Here is an 18,629-nt window from a genome sequence, read left to right as displayed (position 1 = left end):
TTTGTCATCCGCAAACATTAAAATCGGAATTTTAACACCAGCTAGAGAAGGGTATCTGTGTTTACTGGCAACAAGCGGTCTACTATTCCATTAATGTACAAATAAATAGTGTTGGGGCCACACACCACGTTCAACCGGGAATTGGGTGGTGACCCTGCCCTGCCCACCCCATTGGATAGCATAATCTGCTTCTTGCAGCCTCATTACAGAGTTAAAATCTCAACAAAAAGACCTAGTTCCCTCAGTGTCACCCATAAATGTGAACAGGGAACAAGGTCAAAAGCTGCACGTAAGTCAACAAAGGCAGCATAAAGGCTGCCTTTGCCCAGAATCACAGTCTTCCAATAAAGAAGGATAAAACGGAAGACTTGATCGATGGTACTAATGTATTTGCGAAAATCCGCTTGGAAGGGGGACAATATACTGCTCTCCTCAGTCCATTCTCCAATTTTATTCAGGGTCATCCTCCCAACTACCTTTTAAATCGTGTCCATCAAACTGATAGGTCTATAATTTCCCAGTTGAGTTTTATCACCCTTTTTGTACATTGGAATTATCACTGCCCCTTTCCAGGAGACCGGGATCGGGGCACCCTGGGCCGTTGCATTTGCCTTCAACAGAATATATCTGCCCCATCGTGTCTTATCATGAAGAAAAACATCGGCAAAGACACCATCTGGTCCTGGTGCGCTGCCTCCAGCCACTGCATTAAGAGCTGTTAAAACATAATTTTTTGTTAAAAGCCTCATCTTTATGAAAAAACATATCTAGGATCTTCCATTTGATTCTCTGTAGGCTTACGCGCATATTGTGGTCTGAAATAATTGACCCATCCTTCCTGGGTGATGTGGTTTTGGGGCTGATCTGGCTGCCCCCCTCTACCCCACTTAACAATGTTCCAGAATAATCTAATATTATTCTTGTCACTCGCTTCTTTAGCATCCAACTCCCCACCCCTAATAGCATTACCAAGAGCAATTCTAGCTCGCCTACAATCGCTACTATTCCACCGTAATGGCTTAAAGCCAGCTAAATTCTTGGTTTTAGTAGGCATAAAGAAATGGGCACTAATGCCATGAAAAGGCTGTCATGTAACTGAGTTACACGCCTCAGATCATCTCTGGAGCTATTTACATGTTCTAGCTCCAGTATGGTTTTATCAACCTCACGAAGTGGATCAGCAACTGCGCGGACGAACTCGCCCCGCTGAGGACCCCGCCCAGCAGACCCGGCAGCAAGAAGGCCCCATGGTTCACCGACGAACTCAAAAGCTCCAAGAAGAACTGCCGAGCCCTCGAGAAAGTCTGGAAAAGGGAACCGACACCGGACAACAGAACCTCCTACAAACTTGCCACCCGGAAACACCACCAGCTGATCCGCGCCGCCAAGAAAACTGCATTCAAGGACCGGTTGGACAACAACGCACACAACTGCAAGGAACTCTTCAACATCGTGAAAGAGCTTTCCAACCCCAGCGCAGGAAACAACGACATCACCCCATCGCAAGACCTCTGCAACTCCCTCGCCTCATACTTCCACAACAAGATCACGGACATACACAGCAGTTTCAACAACCAACCAACGCACACCACGACCGACCAGCCACCCCCCCCCACCACCACCCTCCACGCCTGGACCCCGATCAGCACCGAAGAGACCATCCGCACGATGAACTCCATCCACTCCGGATCACCGACCGACCCCTGCCCTCACCACGTCTTCAACAAGGCCGACGCTGTCATCGCACCCCACCTGCGAGACATCATCAACACCTCCTTCGACACCGCCATCTTCCCTGAAAGCTGGAAACACGCCGAACTCAGCGCTCTACTCAAGAAACCAACAGCGGACCCCACCGACCTCAAGAATTACCGCCCCATCTCGCTTCTCCCGTTTCCAGCCAAAGTCATCGAGAAGACCGTCAACAAGCAGATGGCCGCCTTCCTCGAGACGAACGGATCCCTCGACCCCTCACAGTCCGGCTTCCGAGCCAAACACAGCACCGAGACCGCCCTCATCGCCGCCACCGATGACATCCGAGCCCTGATGGACAATGGAGAAACAGCGGCCCTCATCCTCCTAGACCTCTCCGCGGCATTCGACACGGTCTGCCACCGCACCCTAGTACGGCGCCTCAGCAACATCAGAATCCAGGACAAGGCGCTGGAATGGATCATCTCCTTCCTGGACGGAAGAACACAGAGAGTCCGCCTACCACCGTACAAGTCAGAGGCCTCCAAAGTCATCTGCGGCGTCCCCCAAGGATCATCCCTGAGCCCCACCCTCTTCAACGTCTACATGAGCCCCCTCGCGGCCATCGTACGCAAACACCACCTCAGCATAATCTCCTATGCCGACGACACCCAGCTGATCCTCTCCCTGACCAACAACCCCGCCGCCGCCAGAGCCAACCTGCACGAAGGGATGAAAGAGGTAGCCGAGTGGATGACGACCAGCCGCCTGAAACTGAACTCGGACAAGACGGAGGTCCTCATCCTGGGCTCCTCACCCTCCGCCTGGGACGACTCCTGGTGGCCTCCCGCCCTGGGCACCGCACCCAAACCGACAGACCATGCACGAAACCTGGGCTTCACCCTGGACTCCTCCCTCTCCATGACCAGGCAAGTCAACAGCGTCTCCTCGGCGTGCTTCAACATCCTACGCATGCTACGGAAGATCTTCTGGTGGATCCCCACAGAGACCAGGAAGACCGTCACCCAGGCCCTCGTCACCAGCCGACTGGACTACGGCAACGCCCTCTACGCCGGGACCACCGTCAAGCTCCAGAAGAGACTCCAGCGGATCCAAAACGCCTCAGCCAGACTCATCCTCGACATCCCACGTTCCAGCCACATCTCCGGACATCTGAGAGACCTTCACTGGCTCCCCGTCAACAAAAGAATCACCTTCCGCCTCCTCACCCACGCACACAAAGCCCTACACGACCAAGGCCCGAGCTACCTCAACAGCCGAGTCAACTTCTACGCTCCCAAACGCCACCTCCGATCAGCCAACCACGCCCTCGCCGCCGTCCCCCACATCTGAAGAGCGACTACAGGAGGAAGGTCCTTCTCCTACCTGGCCGCCAAGACCTGGAACTCCCTCCCGTCCGACCTGCGCCTGACCCAAGACCACCTCTCCTTCAGGAAGAAGCTGAAAACCTGGCTGTTCGAGCAGTAGCGGCACCCCCCCCCCCCCCCCAGCGCCTTGAGACCCTACGGGTATGTAGCGCGCTTTATAAGTGTATCTGATTGACTGATTGAACCCCCTCATTTATATTTTTCGAGACCTCCGACTTTGCTACTACATATGTCCAGTTAAGCCGACTCATATCATTAGTAGGGACAATATTTGGTGCACAAAGCTCAACCCCATCTACCCGTGGTTGCTCCAACTTCCACCAGTCACGAGTAACACGCAGGGGGTTATGGTCACTTTCCATACGATCCTTGACCACCATATCAATTATCGTATGCCAGAGCTTCAAACTACAAGAGATATAATCAATCCTACTTTTACTGCGTCCATTGTTACATGTATTAGCCCCAAGCCTATCTTACAATGTCCTGCCATTGAGAGCCCTAAGTCCCCTTTCATAGCAGATAGTATTGATCTGGATAACGACCTCTCTCCATTTTTTAACAGGGTTGAGTTCCAGTTTTGGCACCCCCCATATGCTATCCTCATCATCAGTGAGATGCCAATCGGGAGTAGCCAGTGGTTCAACAGTTGAATTTAAATCACCCACAACAATCACACTACTGTCTATTGAATGAAGCTCGAGGAGGGAATCCAAAGCTGCTATAACTTGAGACTTACCCCTCCGAACACCCCTCACATAGACATTATAAATGTCCAGAAGACCTAAAGGGCCCAGATCCAGTCTTATGGCCTGGATGTCATTACTCTTTGAAGACAATTATTTAATAGTCAAAGCCAGTGATTGGTGCACCCATATGGTTAGGCCACCCATTGGGCGTCCTTTGGTGCCTTTAATTGCAGGTACAAAAAAATTTAGATGACCGGGCAGAAGTGTGGTTCAGGCAACCAGGTCTCTTTGAAAACACAAACATCAAATTCACTAATGAATGTCAGCCATTCCGGTGATAGTGTTTTGGCGCCCAGCCCTGCTACATTCCATGAGATTAGTGAGCCCCCCATAAGTTTGTGGCCTGTGTGTAGTATGTTATTTCCTTCACATAGAAGATTTGTCCTGGGTTGGCTCTTTAGTCCAGGATTAGGGAGATCATTTGATTGAATTACATTAGGAGACCTCCCCTGAGTGCAACCACTAGAGATGATAATGTTATCCGCCTGAGAGCTATCGGTGCTAGCAGGCAAGCAATCAACCAAACAGATTCCTGACCCTTGCAGGTGTTTCATTTCTGGGGTATTTCTGGCAATATCACCATTACCAGTTTGGCCCACTGCACTACCGCTAGACAGAGGTCTTGTGTCGGAAATGTAACTGGCAATGTATCCCCTACCAAGATCCCTAATACTAACACTGGCAAGATTTAGAGCATGTACACCAGGGAGTCAATCAATGCTTTCCAACCCAAAACTTCCAGTACTGCCCCATGGCCTCTGGCCAGAGAAATTTTCTGTCACTTTTACAGCATATTACATATGAGGCGCTTCTCACTTACTACTTTACCACATTTGAGGTTTCTTTGGATGTTGGTTCTTCTTAAGACCTTACATTTAACTATGAATGCTTATGTATTGCAACTGAAGCTTTTTGAGTGCAAAATGGTTTACTTTGATGCTTTTGTATATATTTAGAGGTGAATACATACCTACACATTTATTGTTTTTACAATGACCCCTGATGAGTAGAGCTGGACGACCTAAATAAGTTGGGATTCCACAAGTCTCTTTGTTGCATTTTGGTTTTAATTGATGTTATTGAACATATTAATCTTTGGAGAGTTTGTCCATGGGTCTTAGTGGTTTGAGCACTCAGTCTCCAGGCAACTCATTTCTCTGGTTCTTCTAGAGACACTTGTGGGACTGTCAGACACAGCAGTGCATGTATGTTGGTCATTCTACCTTGCTGTACACATATCACTTCTCTCCTCTTTGCTATGATATGTCTCACCATTCAGACACAATAGCAGTTCAACATGCTAAGGCAGTGACTACAAAGCACTGCACTACCAGGTGCTCCCCAGGGCCACACACCATCTTTTATTTCAGCACACATGGTCCTCTGGTATGCATCACTTGCATTCACCCCCACAGCTGGTCTGATTGTTATTGACAGGAGTTTGGCAGACCCTTTTCCTGGGTGCTGACACCTGTGCACTGTCACCCCCTATATCAGGACACCAGCGTTCCATGTAGTTTCACGCATGTTACTACATATGTGACTCTTGAAATGTCCCTGTGTGTTAATCCTTCACATGCCCCACACCCGAACCCCCCTCTGGTGTGCAGTTTCTCCTCTGACAATCACATTTCATTCCACTGGTTCACCGTCCAGATTTGTGTGCAAGGGCTCAAGGTACATACAGTGGCTTGATTGTGCAAGGTGGCTTACATTGTAACAGTCAGGCTAGACAGGGTTAATGTGTCTATGCATGATCATGCATGATGTGCTGTTCCCTTTTGGGCCTCATTGAAAAGTATAGGATGCAGGGCAGTGCAGCAAGTCACTATGCTGTGCTGCCCTAAGTCAGAAGGAAAGGGCAGGAATGTGCAGTATTGATCATATACGGCAAAGTTTTGTCTTTTCGGCTGCAGAGTCACACATATTGGTGCCTAGTGCAAATGCAGGCACCCTTGCACTATGGTGCAAGAGTTTCTGTGTTGTAGACATGCTTTTTATGTACAGTAAGGGACACCTTCCTGCACAAAACCAATTCATTGAGGCATTTTCTTCTTTAAAAGAGGAATAAATGAGAAGAAATAAAGTTTAATTCAATTCATTACTTTATTTCGGCTTTAACAACCATAAATGCTCATGCAACATACAGACAGCTTACAACCTACATTTAATAAAAAAGCTGACCCTACTATTAATAAGGATAAGAGTGACTAAAACACATCAACTAAAGTTTTAAACTAATGTCGTATTTAAGACCGATGGTCCCTCTACCCCACTTCACTGTTAAACATATTAAGTAAGATTTAATCATCAGCGGTCTTAAAAGTGTCAGTGCATCTTATACCTAATAGCCTAGTGCAAAAGCAAACTTTCCCCTAAAAAGTCACATTTAGCTTAGTAGCTCTGATTCTCCATGCCGATAATAAGAATCTACAAACACTAAAGACAATAATCTCTTTTGTGTCACATCTTAACATTCTGGAAGCTTCCCAATAATGCACAATTGCCAACAACTTACACGTTGGGACAATATATTTCTTACGGGAATGATGTAGATTGGTAGGAAATGTTATGACTACATTGTATTGTTGCCTATTAGATTGTACTGTGCTGGGATTTTGATGTATCTGTACGGATTTCCTAATACTGGATGGCTTAAACCGTCAAGAAATGTTTTTAAAAATGGGGTAGATGGGACAAAAGAATAAAAAGTGATCAATAGATTCCTATGGCTGTAGACAAAAGGGTCATTTAGAGGTTGTGGGGCCATTTTTACCCATATGGAAATGAAATATTGTAAGGGTAAAATACCAAACCTAAACTTCATATACAGCGTTGGGCCTGAGCTGAGTGTATTCTGTACAGAAAAGGCCCAAAGCATGGGCTGCTTTTATGACCCAAAACAATCTCTGTTAAGTTCCCCGCTTTTTGGTCTTTGCATAGTTGTTCCAGTGTACTTTCCCAATAGGCTTTTTTAATGTTATTATTGCACCCTTTGTCAATTTATCATGATATAGCCATACCGATTCCATCTTAAGAGACTCACACAAAGCCTTTATCTTCCTTAACAAGGGGGTATAGAGTATCTTATCCAAGCTAATAATCTCCTCCAGGGTTTTCCTATGCATTTCAAGTTCATGGCTATTCCAGATTTGAACCCAAGACATTACAAGTTTTAATAAAATCACATGATCAATTATTTTTAAGCCCAGGTGAAACAGAATTGGGGTTAGAAGTGTGCTTCTAGGTAAACTAAAAAGGGACCTAATACATTGATTGTTAGCATTACTGAACAATGTTGTTTCTATCCACCTCCAGAGCTCTGCACTATATACTGCCCCTAATAGGACTGTGGCTCTATATACTTCCAGAGCTAGATTTACTGCTCTGCTGGAGGAAGCCTTGTATTTCTTCCCTATAGCCATGGCCCTTTGGAGCAGGATCGTTTTGCTTTTCCTTAGCTGTTGTGCCCAGAACATCCTGTCAGACAGTCTTACTTCCAGGTAGTTAAAGGACTTTACTTGCTCCAAGGGTGCCTCATCAATCCTTATATTGCCTCTGAATGAGCGGTGGGGGTTTAATACTATACATTTTGATTTTGCTGCATTTATCTCAAGGCCCCTTGTGTCTGAAGAATAAAAAGTAGTTTAGCAACAGCTGAAGTCCACGCGATGTATGAGATATTAATAGTGTGTCATCAGCGAACATTTAAAATAGGGATGCTCGTACCCGCTGATTTAGGTGCGTCATGATTGCATTTTGGTAGCCATTCTACTACTCCATTTATGTTGATCTAAAAAGTGTAGGTGCCAGCACACACCCCTGCTGACACCTAGAATAATACTTATCTTTGCTGTAAGATCTTCTCCTGCATTCCACCTGACCTGGGTAGATGATTCCACGCGTAAGATTTCCATAAGGTTGTCCAGAATACCATAAGCCTATCACACGGCCCAGAGTTTCTCCCTGGGGACCATGTTGAAAGCTGCATACAGATCAATGAAGTCCACATAAAGATGGTCCTGCTTCAGGGTGGTATGCTTCCAGCACAACGCTCTGAGGTGCAAGACCTTGTCCGAGGTACTGACTTTTGTTCTGAACCCTGCCTGACAGTCCTCAAGGATATGATATTCAGCTATCCAGTCTTATAGTTTGATTACAATTTGCCTATCAAATACTTTTTGATTAATGTCAATTAGGCTAATAGGTCTATACTTGAAGGATACATCCTTCCTCTCCTTCTTGTAAGTAGGCACAAGGATTGCTCCGTACCAGAAGGGGGGAATTTCCTCCCCAATTAGAATGGCTTTGCTAAGAGCTTTCAGATACGGAACTCATGGGTGAGACAAATATAAGTCTCCTGGGATACCTTCAGGACCTGAGGCCTTCTACCTTTTTAATACATGCAGCGTTTGTGCGGTTTCTGCCATCCAAAGAACTTTGTTATATTTTATCATTGTCCTGGTCTTTTATCCAGTCTGGTCTAAACTGCTTCTCTCATAGTATTCAATGCCATTTGTTGACCATATCCTATAAAGCTCATTAAAATGAGCTTCCCATACAGTGGGTTGAACTGAAGAATCCAGGTAATTTTCGGTAGCATGAGTCCCAGATGCTATGAGGTACGAAATCTCCTTAGTGTTCCTGTTGTGTAGGGCTTCAGTATTTTGCTCCATTTCCCACCCCCTTTGCGCCCTTGTGGGTTTGTCATTGGAGGCTTTCCTGGCAGTCAATATGCCCTTATGATCCCCCAGTTTTACTATTTCTAGGAATATCTTTTTGGCCTGTCTGCCTTCGCTTGTTAACCATCCGGAGGGGTTTGTGCGGGAGTTGCCCCTCTTTAGTGGGGAGCAGTTGCATTTTCCCCATGAGGTTTGTGTGTAGAGAAACAAAATTAATAACACTCGGGTCTGTCTCAAATGCGTCCAACTTATCTACATAGAGGTTGTAGATACCTGAATGCACTTTCATCTGCCAATAAAGCCCATTTCACATTCCTTCTATTGTTGCATGTATTAATTCAACTTATGGCAGAAGTAGTTCCCAATCCGATAGATTTGCAAGGGATTTAGCACAGAAGTAGGCCCCTAATGCTTTCTGGTCACTATAATTTCTTGCTGTCACCCTCATATTAATTAGGAAAGGCCATAGGGGACTGTCAAACAAGATATAATCAATATTGCTCATATACAACCCCTGCTTGAAGGTGGGGTGTGCGGGACAGTCAGACTTGGTATGAACGTTGACAATATTCAGGTCATATGAAGCTATCAAATTGATAATTTGCTCAATAATCCTAGGATGACTAGCCTTATGATTTGAATCATCAACTAAAGCTGTCCTTGGCCAATAGCATTGTTCAGGCAGCAGAACTCCAGATCCTCTAACTTTGCTCTTACCCCTGCCATATTCCAAGTGAGTATTTTATAGTATTTATCTGGGACCACTTCTTCCCTTAGCTTTTGAGTTACCATATTTAAATCCACTCTACTATCTAAGGTTTGTGGTTTGAGGTTTTTTATATCTATTCTTTTTTGGTTATAGGGGGCTACCATTTTAGGAAGTCCTGATGTAAAAGCATGACTCAACTGTGGGACTCTACTGTTTTTCGTCTGGATTCCTGGTTGTCAATCAAGATCAGACAAAGTCCCCCCCCCCCCCACACACACACTCCACTGGGATAGTAGGTGAATAATTAGTAACTGTTAAATTTGATTTATGGTTGTTACCAATGCATTGTGTAAGGACCGGGGAATTAGTCTTGAGTCTTATGTGTGATTCTATAAAAGGTCTATACCTATGCTCCAGCCCTATTAATCCTTCCACTAAACTATGGCTTGCTAGCTTTAAGCCTGTGTTGTCTGTCAAATGCTGATTGTCAGTGAATCTGGTGGCATTCATTAAGTCTTCTCTTATAACAGATCTACAGACACTCACTTTTCTGAGCCAGTGAATAGCTTTGTTGATTAGGAAATCCTGAGTTTCTCTGGCTGTGGGTGGGAGTTTTGGCACAACTACCATGTATATGTTTCATTTCTCTTCTTGCCCTCCAACTGATCTTATTGGGTTTTTATTTAAATGTAATAAAGATGAAGCCTGTTGCGTGTACTGTAAGTCATTCGCTCTTTTGCCCATTACACATTCTCTAGGTGTCAGTTTACATCAGTATGACATATTACAATTTTGACCAGCTTCCAAGGAGGGCATAGACAACTCCCTAATTATTTTAGAAGCATCTGAGATTAATACTGCATGGGGCCTATTCGATGTGTGAGATGTTAAACCATCATTTAGAATGCCCACCAGATTAACTACATGACTAAGACAGGTTGGGGAATCTGCCTCCTTTATTGGGGAAAGATTGGAGCTAAGAGTCAATACTATAGCTGTCAGTTTATCGACCTTTTTTTTCATAGTCTTTGTCAAATTGCTCATATATACTTTTAGTCCTGCTATCTGTTCTTGAATAACTGCTATCTGTTCCTTTCGAAATTACTTCTTTATAACTATAGGATTATTGTGCGCTATAATAGATGATGTGGGTGCAGATATATTTGCTTGTACCTCTTCCAGAGTCCCCAAGGCTTCAAACCAATTACTACACTCAACTATTATAGTTTATGTGGCAGTAGATGGATCAGGTGAATGGCTAACTATCAGATCTTATTGTCCCTCTAATGCTTTAAGCGTAAGGCTTGTGTCAATGTCACTATTTCTAGCTTAACAATAAAACATCTATTTCATCTATTGTGCAGTTTGCTGATACATGTCTGGGTTGTTTTCTAGATTTCCAGCTTCCGGGAACCTCCCAGTTCCATTCAGTTTGACCATAATTAGGCTAGTTATGCCATGCTTTCCTTTTTACTCACCTTTTGCAATAAGCAGAATACAGCATTTATTGGAGCAACCCAGCTATACTGGTTATTGTTCTCTCAGCTAATTGCAAGGAAGTTGCCTAGTTGGATATCCCTTGTAAACCTTCCCCTGCTGCCCAATGCCTGCCAAATTTTAAGTTAGCTACAAATGTTGGCCTACACATAGATGAGAAATACTGGTAATACTGATGAAAGAATCACAGACAGATAGGCATTCAAGGAAGGTAAAATGGAAGGAGGTAGATAATCAGTTCAAACAATTGACAAAAAGCATAAAAGTCTTACCAGCACAAACACAGGACTCCAGGATACAACAGGGGTGGCCCTGCCCTACCGCTTACTGGCAATGATGGGCCCACCCTTGGCCCGGGCTTTTCCCAGGCAGGGCTGCGCTCTTAAATAGCGCAGATGAACTTCAAGTGTGGCTGAACAGAGGATTATGGGTCTCATAGTCCCCTGTGGTCGAATCCGATGATGGCCTAATCTTCTGTGGTGATGGAACGCAGCGAGGTGCATGGGGACCAAAGCAGACACCACCTAGGGGTCTGCTAACAATGCAAAGGCTGGCAATATGTCCCAAAGCAGTTGACCACAGACACCGGGATGTTCCTAAAGTTATTTCTCCTTGTCGTGCATCCCCTGGGGTGGCCCACATTTTTTATGCATTTCCAGTTGTACAGATCCTTGTAAATCTGGAAATGTGTCAAAACCCATGGCTGTTGCATGAGATAACCCGCCGCAATGCCCAGGAATTGCCTCCTTGATATAGAGTAATGCACCACAGTGTTTTGCGCTGCCTTGCTCTACTCCCATTCTATGAGGCCATGCAAAGCCACGCAGGGGGGCTTTGCATCGTCTTATAGATATATCTGAGAGCATTGCGCCACCAGAGCATCATAAAAAGTGATGCTCCGGCGGCGCAGCCCTCTTGTAAATAAGGATCTATGTTTTTTTGCTTTCTATTGTGGGACTTGTAATTCTGGTGATTCATCTTATAAATTCCACCACAAGTGCCAGTAGACAAAAGTGAACTTGGACTGGTGTTGCACTTCACACATGGAAGGGATAAATGTGAGGGAGTGGGACTGAGCTGTGCTACATGTGACTTGACAGTGTGACTTACATCTATGTGATGTTTTACGGTACATGACACAGATTCCTGCCCTTTTCCCTGCACACACCACAATGGAGAGCTGGGACCTAGCTAGCTGCAATGCACAACATGACCTTTTTTCCCACATTGCGCCTTGTTGCGACTTACCCTTTAGGTCTGATTGTTCCTCATGGACTGCATTGTCCTGTCCAGTAACTCCTGTCACCAACCCCTTTGGGATGACAGCTTCCACCCGCTCCTCCAAGGCATCCAGCTCCTCCTGTAATGACAGGCTTCCACCTCCAGTTTGCATGGCTGCCTTCAGGTTGTTGCCTAGTTTCTCCTTCATCCTGTGTTGACAGTCCTGCCAGTGCTTCCTGCAGTTGGTGACTGTCCTCTTGGCTTGTCCCACGCTGTTGATCCTGGCCATTATGCACTGCCAAACGGCTCTTTATTTCCTAATGGCAATTTTGAGGTGAAGAAGAGCTGATGTTGGTGTTCTATCACCTCAGTGACCAAGATTTCATTCTCCTCCTCACTGAAGTTGCACTTCCTGTTCCTCTTTTCTTGGGAGTCTGTCTAGACATACTGGCTGGTGCTGGGGTTGTTTGGGTTTGCTGTCCTGGCTGCTGCTCTGTTGTCTCCACTCAATAAAGTGTGGCAATGTGTTTTTTTTCCAAAGTGTCACTTTAAAAAACTTTTGGGACACCTGATGCAATGAAAAGTGACGCTAAGGTGATTAGCATCACTTCAAGTGCCGCTAACTGGTCGTACGTCAGCTTATCTCCTGATGCATCAGTTACCGCTGTGACAGCACACCCACTGCAGTGTCAATTTGTTTTTACGCAGCCTGATCCTTACGTCATGGTGAGCCAATCTGTAAATATGGTGCATCTGTGGCATTTAAAACTGACGCAGCGAATCGTAACTCATGTTGACGCATTGTTGACACAACGCAGCAATGCGTCAGTTCTTGTAAATGAGGCCATCAATTTGCCCTTATTTAAAACTACACATTTTCTCTCATGCAGCTTGCTTTTTGACTTCCATCAGACACTGGGATTTAAATATACCCTCACACTCTTGTTGCATTATGGATGGACAGAGTGCTTCACTTCAGTAAAACTGATGTATATTAGAGGCTTAATCATAGAATTCCATGCAATGTGAACATCTTACTGATGAAGACTCACTGCACTATGTAATGAAGTCCACTAAAGCGAGAAGATACCTTTGCAACAATGCAGAGAGTGCTGACCACCAACTAGATCTGATAGAATTGACCATATGATTGTCTGAGCTGGAAAAAGAGTGACAGGCATTCTGGCAAAGTTAAGTATAGTGTCATGGTACAAAACACACCCAGCAGGTTAAGACTCTGGGTACTTTTCATTAACAATGAACCTCCTCTTTGGTGGTAAATTTTCCAGTGTACACAAAATAAAATTCAAAATTAATTTGACATTAGTAGAATCCCTGCTAAAAGATGCACTGCTAAGAGACACCTGTGGGGAAAGCTGCAGCGCCTTGATGATGAACTCAGTATGATATGGCACAAAAGTGAAATTGTCGGCAATGGGCACTGCCAAAGTATGCCAGCTTTAGTATAAATCCAGCCACTAAACGACATCATTTTTTCACCTTTTGCCAACTTCTTGCGTTTCCAGTGTTACGAACCTGCCACCTGATATTCGAAGTGATATAGAAAGAAAAACACACAATGCTCAATAAAATATTGAAAATAGGAATAGAGTTTTATTTTCTACTTCCTTCCTTCCAGGGACGTGTTTACCCTAAAATCACACATCCTTCCCTTCGTGTGTTAAAGCACTGGAACAGACATAAATACTGCACTGTCAAGAGGCAAAATAAATGGGGGAAAAAAGCATTTAACATGTCATTGTTTATTAAATTTTGGTAAGTGCATTCCGAGCTTAGCATTTCCTTTGGTCGTAGGGGGCTTTGAATGAGCCTCGGCCCCTGCAGATTAATATTCTCCCACCACCACAGGCATCTGCAGATTAGGTTCTAATTTTGGTCCCTGACGTTAAATTAGTGGTCCTCTCTACAACATGTTTACCGGCTTCATGAGAAGCGTAACACCTGTCACCGAGGAACAAGCTGGGATGTGCTTAAGCCTATTGAGTGACACGTAATTATAGCATCCTGCAGATGTGCATTTGTGTCTGCTCAATCAGACGCCGGTGGTTTGCGGCTCTCAGGGTCTCGGTGCGAGAATGAATATCCTTCTTTCTCCTATCGTTTTGACATACTCTTTCGGGCATGAAACTACTGCTATGCACATACAGTGTAATAGTCTTGTCATAAACAGACGGTGCTTCGGTATGGCACGAATTGCCCGCTGGCAGACAAAGAACTGTTTATGCAACGTTCAATCAATGAATTTTATTGTGGAGGAAATGGGACGAATCCAATTTATTTACACAGGTTTTCGAGATACCAAAAAGCCGCAAAGGTAAAATGATTCAAATAGATTTAAAGGGCCTCGTTTAAAGTTGGGCGGACGGTGACTCCATCATAAACATGACGGATATCTTGCCTGCCTTATTGCAAGTGCCATAGGATAATGCATGTCAGAAATTGGGTTATTAGTTGGGGGGGGGGGGGGAGCCCCCCAAAGAATATACACAATCCTTGCCAAGGTGAAACAAATAACACACTAAAGAAACCTGTACCCAGTTCTCTTGTAGCTTGATACAAACCAGTCTGCTTAACTTAGAGGCAATGTGTAAAGTATTTAGACAGCACTCAAACAGTAATAAAGTGAAATATCCAAAAAAGTAAAAACCCGATACAATTTAGAAAAATAGAGTATATTGTAATAAATAAAATGACACCAAAATAACATAAAACGAATCAGCAGAACTAGGGATATCAGTTTTAGGTGAAAATAGCACCAGGAAGCACCACATGCAGTTATCTGGTCATGCTAGACAAGAGAAATGTCATAAGTTCTGGGCGACAGTCCTGGAGCATGGGTCGGATACAGGGACCAGTTTAGTCCTCCTGTAGAGATACATTCTCAAGTCTGGCACAACGGGTGACGTTTACGTTGGTAAGGGTCGTGCTTAGGAGGCTGTTGCGTGAGCAGGAGGTTGAGCGTTGCATATGGTTGTTGCTGTAGTGCATGTAGCTAGTCATCACTAGCGCTTCGTTTTGTTTGAGCATCATGCACAGTTGCTGTCGGTGTGAAAACCAGATACTGCTGGACTCCATGCTGGAGGTTGCTGCGGTGATCAATTCTAGCCGCAAAGAGGTAACTTTATGGTCATGAGTAGCCCAAAACTTCTGTCCCTTTATCTTTCCTTAGAGAGGAGTTCACACTGTTGCTAGACAAGGGACCAGGACATCGTGGACAACATCTTGGGTATCAGGACTCACTCGAGCAGAGGCAAACAACAGGCCTCAGGCAGGTCCATTGGGTGCAGGCTGGCTGGTCAGCTGTAGGGAGGCCTCTCAAATTGTTTTGTGTCCCTGTAGCTCACACAGGAGGTTTTTGTTCAGATAGTTTGATAGAGATCAGATGATTTCAAAATCATTTGCCACTCTAGAAGACATAACTCAGATCATATGGCAACTGCAACACAAAAGCGAACAAGGAGAATGATGTAACAGCCATTGAACCACTTCATAATTCCTATGCTCTCCAGTCTTCTTTTAGTGCAACACTACATCATTTCAATTCAAGCAGTAAAAGGACTTTCAAATTGCTGTTTTTTAAAGCACATTTGGCGTTGTAACAGCTATATTGTTATTCGGCTTGCATTTAGCTCCAATATTAGTTCTCAAGTTAAGTGAGCCTCATTTTCCAATGGTGTTTTGTACATGTTTTGTATTGCGAGAATTGCCCTTCCACACATTTCCTGATAGAAATTGTCACCTGGTAGTCTTCATAGTTAGTTCCATGGTCGCACAAAATCAAAACATGAGACATTGTTTTATTTTTTGTCCTTGCAAAAAGATTATTCTTTGGCCTCAGTCCTGCACTGTTTACAAAGTTTGATTATCTTGCTGTTTTGTTATTTAACTATGTCCATGATGAAGTCGGTGAGCGGTTCTCTCCTGCTGAAGTCATCACGGAATGCTGCTGTTAGGCAAACCAGCTGTCCCTGACCTTCATCCTAAGAAGGAAGATAGCTGTACCCTCTGTAGTGTATCTGTGGATGCACTGATACTGGCTTCCTGACATACACTTACAAGGTATGGAGTTAGCTCATTCCAACCGACCGTGCAGATGGATACTCCCAATATGCTCTTTAGCATAGAGACTAGCAACATATAGGAGTAACATTAGCAATGTTAAGAATAATTACCATGATTGAATTGTTTATATGTTTCACTATTCTAATAATGCTTATTCAAATAATATGTCTGATCTTTCTTACACTCGCAGGTCATGTTTAATTTGCAAAGATTACAACTTTTCAATAAATGTTTGAAAATGCAATACTGTATCTTTTCATTGTGACACTTTGAGCATGCAAGAGTGACAAATGAAAGGGTTTGATCTACTTTTATGATTTCTGTGGGAATCTGAGAGTAATGTTCTAGGTTATTGACAACATCTATAACTCTGGAGGTTTAGGAGTTTAGATGTGGTACTATGAGCTGGCCAAACAGAATACCATTTACTAAATATATAAGAAGACTCAGTGTCTGTAATATGAAGTTTTGTTGCTCTAAATACACAGTCCTACTAGGTTAGTAGGAACCGTATAACAATATAAAATATAATAGGATGTGGCTTTAAGTGTGAATGCTGTACTCTGCAAAAATGTTATGATTTCTATGAAAATTGAGGTAAAAACCTAAAAGATTATACAAAATTATGCATTTTATGCTGAATGCCACCTTTATCATTTTGCACTATTTTGTAGCATGAAATGTGTCCTAGCATCCATTTTTGGTGCAAAGATGCATTTTGGGCAAAGCAAAGGATAAACTTGCATGAGATGCCAACAACAGCTGTTTGGTTCTTTGCTTTGATCCCATGCTCACATGATATACATTTTCAGACAACAAAGACAGAATGATATGAAGTGGCTTTATTGTCTCAGACATTTCACCTACCAGTCGTAACACAAACTGCTAGAAACTGGGCAAGACTATGCCAATCTAAATGAAATTTCACCTGGGCCTACAGATGGTGGTGCCACATATCATTTCCAATAGTGAGAATATTTTAATTGAACAGGTAGATATGAGTGGTAAAAGAACTTGGTGTTAGATATCATTGCGGTCAAGCATTTTATAAAATCTTGCAACATGAACGATGAATGAGGGGGAAAAACCATATCTAACTTTGAATTTGTTGCACAGAACTCTACAAAATTAAAATAATTCAAATGATAAAGTAAGACAGAGAAGTGTAAAGTTGAAATTGCCATGTACTTCTAATATATCGTTATTTTCCTGATTGTTAGTGTAACATTGTGTATCTTGGAAATTGGTAACTAGTACCTAATTGAGAGGGTAAATGTACACTTTTTGGATATCTCTCTATCGCAAAATATGCTTATTGAATAAAACATTACATTAAGATATTTGCTTACCTCCTATGTCACCCCCAACTACCAACACATTTATCCTACTGTCACTTAAAAATAGATATCTTTCTGAAACTTTGATAATATGAACCTAATTTTAAAACATGGATCTGATATTCAAATATTAATAAATGTATAATAGTCCTAAAGGTATAATTCCTCCTCTATTTCTTTTGCCATGTTTGTCTTGTGGCTTTCTCCTTTCTGTCAAACATGTAATGATTTTCAGCTGCAAAAGTGAAAATGCTTTCTGTGCAGTTTAGAGAATCTCCTCACTGTTACTGATTACTTTGTAACCTCCTTCCATACTACTACCTGCTCCAATCAGCCTGTGTATACAAACTGCTACTAGGACCATTTCAAAGACTTTGTGTAAGCTAACTATTTCATGTTGGACCTAGCACTCTCTGGAGGGTTATCCCCACGCCTTTTGCTTTTACCCATCCTGTTTTCTGAACACATTGTGTTTGTTTTTATGACTCTGTGCACTTTACCACTGTAAACCAGTGGTGAAGTGCTTCTGCTCTCTCTCTTAAACATGGTAAAATTGGCTTACATCTATTTGAAATATTTAATTTTCTTGTAACTCCCTAGTAAAATGGTACTACAGGTAGCAGGAGCTGTAAATTGAATGCTACTAGTGGGCCTGCAGCACTTATTGTGCACCCCACTTAAGTAGCTCTTTAAAAGTGTCCCAGACCCCCCGATCGCCTGAAGCAGGGTCCCTCGCCGGGTCCTGCTGCGGATGTACACCGCCAGCGTGCCAGGACCCCGAGAAAGGGGTCCGGCGACCGGTCTTCCCCGGGACCCGTCCCGGGGCGCCTGGCTGCATGCCGAGCGTGGCTGTCTGTGAAATCCCATCTGCTCCTCACCGCACGTCCACAGCGCTGGGATGCCTTGTGCTATAAAAGAGCATATTCTATTCTATTCTATTCATGGAAGCCTGTGTTAAATGGGTATTTCGACCTGGCAAAATAAACCTTTCCCATTCCTAAGCCTTCCTTTTTTATACAAATGTCATCACTAGGGTAGGCCCTAAACACCCCATAGGGCAGGGAGGGCCATATTTAAAAAGATAGAAATGTACTTTTAAGTTTTACTTGTACTGGTAGTAGAGAACTCTTAAATTCATTTGTCACTATTGCAAGGCCTACCTCTCCCACAGAATTTAACTTTGGGTTACCCTTAAGCATGGGCGGAAAATCCGTTCGCTCGCGGACTTTGCGGATTTTCGGTAAATTCGCGATCCGCAAACGCTCGCGAAT

Source organism: Lissotriton vulgaris, chromosome 12 (assembly GCF_964263255.1).
Source record: "Lissotriton vulgaris chromosome 12, aLisVul1.2, whole genome shotgun sequence".
NCBI classification, from domain to species: domain Eukaryota; kingdom Metazoa; phylum Chordata; class Amphibia; order Caudata; family Salamandridae; genus Lissotriton; species Lissotriton vulgaris.
The sequence above is the reverse complement of the archived record's forward strand: the minus strand, read 5'-3'. Positions refer to the sequence as shown.